Genomic DNA, 4,772 nt, shown 5'->3' with positions numbered 1-4,772 from the left:
TCTGTCTCTCTCTCTCTCTCTTCATCACTGGAGCATCTTGTTTGCAGACTCTTCTTCCCCTCTCTTTCATCCAATTCAACGTCTTATCATCTTTTGCACACACACACAAACACATGCACTTCCATTATCCTTGAACCTACAGAGACTATACCTTGTAATCCTCCATTCTATTACTTTTCCCATTGAAAGACCATGTATTGCAGCAATGTGAAAATGAAGGTTGAGATTGCTTTGACCCTGGAACCCATGGTGTGAGTCTGTGTGTGGAGTGGGGGCACATGGAAAAAAACAAACGTGACTATTGCCTTTTATTCAAAGTCAAACACAAAACAAGCAGACACGCAGCCAAATCAATAATACAATAAGAGTTTAAGACACAAAAGGGTCTTGTTGATAGAATGAATGTTAAATTTAGTTTGAAAATTAAGTCCTATTTTATATTCGGAAGTGCTCAGTGAATAGGCAGCAAATGATGACAATAACTGTGGATACAACAGACAGAACACAAAATGACAAATAAAACAGTAATAGAGACACTTATTAAAGTATTAAACCTATGTCAAATACAAAATATTATGTTTATGTATACTGTTTAAACACAGTGTAGAATAGATCACAGCTTAAAAGCTTTTGGTTTGTCATCAGTCACATTTTCCTTTTTTTTATTGTCCTTATATATTTTTTTTCCCCAAATGAATGCAACATGACGTAACTTAACATTAATGCTTCTCAGAGGATAAAGCCTTCTGACTTTGCACCACTGTGCCTATGATGTACTTACTGTAGCACAGCAAAGTTAGTTATAGTAGTTATTTGTATGCTATATTTTAATCAAATACAATCACATCAGTGAACCTCAAGCAATTGGCAAATGAGAAGTTGTGTTAGTGGGAATTCAGACAATCCAGTAAGTCCAGTTTGAGAAACTTTTTCGCAGGCTCCTGTACTGTTTTTTGCCGGATCCCCACCTGCTGTGCTGATGGATTGGCTTAATTCAAGTGGCTGTGAGAGGGCAGCGTTTTTTTTTTTCATACAGGGCTGTCGGTATGAACCTTACTGAACTGACAGCAGTTAGCAAGATTCAGACCAACCCTGCATCCCCTTGGCAACCTCTTTCCTCCTTCTGCTTAACTGATGATACAATCAGTCAAACTGCTGGTATTATTTACCATGGCAACAGCATTGAAGGCTGCATGTTTTGTTGTTATTTTTATATTTTAAAATATAATGAGGTCCAGCCTAATCTAAACTGCACTACATGGTCAGTACAGACTCATTACATCTTATTTAATTAATCTGCAGTCACTCGTCAGAGAATGAAAATCAGTGCGAAGATATCTCAATGTGTGAACAGACGCTTTGGTTTTGAGTGATTCATGCTATTCAGTACCTTTCTGCATTAATTGTACAGTATGTGAGTCATCAGACGTGTGAAGATTAAGAAGTAAAATATTTTAGTACTTAAGGATCAGATGAGTATTTTCCCTACTGCTAACCAGAAGCCCAATTAATAAAAATACACTTTTTTATTTATATTTCTGAATGTGTACAGGGGAGAAGTGGGGAAATATTTTATATGCTGAAGATTGCTTGGCTAATGGAGCAGCCCCGATGAGAAACATCCTACGCAGTACATTTACAGACAAGCAGGGAGGGGAATTCTGTGTGCAATAAATCACAAACAGAGCTTCTGTCAGAGGGCAGAAAATTCACAGTTTTGGCCGGCTGCACACGCCTGTATGACTGTGCCCCCCCCACCTTCCCATTTCTCTACCTCCCTTTGCAGTGGTGTCTAATTCAATAACAGCTTTTAATCCCAACGCAGGGGTTCCAATACTTCCCTGGCAGGAAACTGACATGTTCTCATTGGTGCCTCTATTTAGTCAAGTCGATTAGGCTTCTGTGTCAGACTGACAAAAAGCTTTGATTGTGATGAGAAACCCTCAACAGCATTCCAGGTCAACACTACCTTTTAGAAATAATACATGTAGGCTCGTGGTGAGAGTGTATTTGTGCATTCAGGTGTGTGATTAGTTCAGTTCTTGACCACAAAACCAAGAGGTAACACTGTGCTCTGTACACAGACACGGTAAAGTTTCAGTTTACCCATATTACAAAAATCTGGTTTTTCAATTCCCTTTGGAGGTATCTAACCAGACAGTGACGTCTACGGATTAACAGGGACACAAAGACACAAAAACAAATAAAACCATCTACCAAAGATTGACATATCTTTGGCTTTGCAAAACAAGCAGTAAAGTCCTAAAATGAATTCTAAAACTGGTGAACTATGTAACCAGTGAACGGCAGCAAGGATTGGTGAGATACGGTTGCTTCTCAAGCCTGGCAGCAGCATTTTGAATTCCAGTCTTTGGATGTTTCGCCTGCTGATACCAGAATAATTTCTAGATCTGCAAAGGGAGGGAAAAGTCTGATCTTGGTTAAATCTGTCAGTTGGACAAAAAAGGAAAAAAAAATAACACCCACTGAGGTTACAGGCCTATTTTTTAACGTTATTAGATAAGGCACCTAGACCAGGTGAGAAATGGTGCTGGGGAGAAAGGGTTATTAGAATTATTTGGGATTTGGAGTCACTCAACTGGATGAAATTTTTGGACATCCAATTTTTTATTTCAGTGAGGCAGGAAATGATACAGAACACGCCTGTGGTACCAGGCTTTAACAGGACATACTTTCAGCTATAGGGTCATGAGTCAAAAAAACCTGCTGTGCATTAGACACAAGTGAGAACCAAGAATTATATGAATACACAAAACATGTGGAACATCATGCAGTAATCAATATGAGTGACTCACATGCAGAGGTTTAAAGAACACACCATCAAATCTAAGTGAGGTACTAATGTAAAGACAAATTAAATCTGTCTCAGCCTCTGGTCAGTTCTGGCCTTGGGTTTGTCATCTACATCACATGCAGTGTTGGCCCTGTCCAGGAAACACATGTGCAGCCTGCAACAGTTTTTCCTGCTCATACTGAATTATGTCATGTACCATCCACTGCCTAGAAACCCCTTCTCCGTGTGGCTGAAGAATAGCAAACAAAGTGCAAGAAAAAGAAACCAGTGGTGTACAACAGCGTGATGTTAAAAAAAGGGTCCAAAATAACAATGTAGTATGACTGCTCCTGTTGAAATATATTACCCTGAAGAACATTAAGGCAAACCATCACATGTGTGCTGACATGGAGGAGCCCACGCTGGCTGACAGCGGCTCACAGTGCGACATTTCCTCCATGCCAGCACCATTTTGTTTGCAGCATCATATAAGAATGGATATCAGGAGGATTTATGTCAGGAAGATTTATTTTAATTGTATACAGCTCTGCCTGGGCTCCACCTGCATGAATGTCTCCAAAGAAAAGCCCAGTCTGGACTCAGTATCTGTCTGTATCTCTGCAGATTCTCCCTCCTTACTGACTAGCAGATTTAATTAACTAAATGCTGAGTCTTAAAACTGTGAACTCTGTCCAAGGTGAACAAAGTGTTTTGCGCAGGTCACTTGCAATGAAAAAAGCTCCAGCAGGCTTGCCTTCTTGAGAATATTCATGGGATGTAATTATAGTCCCTTAAAATCTACACAGCTCCACCTCTCTTTAGCAAGCACCAAGCTTTGGAGCTGTAAACCAACCCACAGCTAATCCATTAATCTCTAGTATTTTCATGCTTTATGGGTGACACTGAATTTCATCATAGGAGTAAGTAATTGTGTCCCAATAAGATAATTGCATCCTTGACATTTTATTCTTAAAAAAAAATTAAATAAAATATCAATACTTACCTTGGAAACACATGGACTCAATGGGTTCATTCTCTTCAAAAAAGGAGAATTAAAGAGTGTTTAAATGTTGTTACTGACAGCTTTTAATGAAGGGTCTTTATCAACTGATAGCACAGCAGCAGGGTACTTAGACGCTGGCATTTTTACAGCGGTAAATTCAGCTACTTCTAAACAAATCTGACATTTAAGAGCACTTGCTCGAAGTTTCTAATTGCATATATAACATATATTTGCAAGTGTTTGTCTGTGAGTGTCTACTTTTTAATGAGTCAATCTATTAAAGAGGCTAGTGGAGATGTTTTCTGTGTTATACCCCCCCTACACCCCCACACATACCCCGTGAGTCTGTCCGGTCCAAGCAGCACGCCTCCATCACAGTGTCCATTATGGACAGAGACACAGTTGGAGAGGCTGCTGGAGTGTGTCCTGCGTCATGCTGCGACTACTGGCTCCACAGAAGTGCGGCTGGTGGATGGACGCCAGGGAAATCCTCTCAAATTCACACACAGCTTTCTGATTTTAAATGGTTTTTCAGGGCATCTTGAGGAGACTGTTTTACACCGACTTCAGATTGTATTAATTTGTAAATTAACATAAAGGTAAACACAAATATTGATGGATAGCATACAGTACATTAACAAATGTCTTGTTAAAAATGCTTCATTTCAGCTGGTTAGTTAGTTAGTGGTTACAGTGTTTATGTTACCCCACCATATTGTGGCCAAACACCAAATTACACTCTCTCAATCAGCACTCTACTTTAGAAATGAAACAATTTGTTGCTTAATTGCCAGTGTGGTTTTCTGGTTTTCTCTGTTTTATGTCACTGTAAGTTCAATAACCTGAAGTTTAAGACTTTTGGTTGGACAACATTTTTTTAATGTTTTATTGACTAAACTAGTATTTGAAAAATATTGATAATGAAAAGATATGAAGAAAAAACTATAAGGAGTTCGATCTAGACCTGCTCTATTT

Source organism: Morone saxatilis, unplaced genomic scaffold, assembly GCF_004916995.1.
Source record: "Morone saxatilis isolate NCDOM2014 unplaced genomic scaffold, NCSU_SB_2.0 Contig23, whole genome shotgun sequence".
Classification (NCBI taxonomy): domain Eukaryota; kingdom Metazoa; phylum Chordata; class Actinopteri; family Moronidae; genus Morone; species Morone saxatilis.
Note: the sequence above shows the minus strand (reverse complement) of the source record.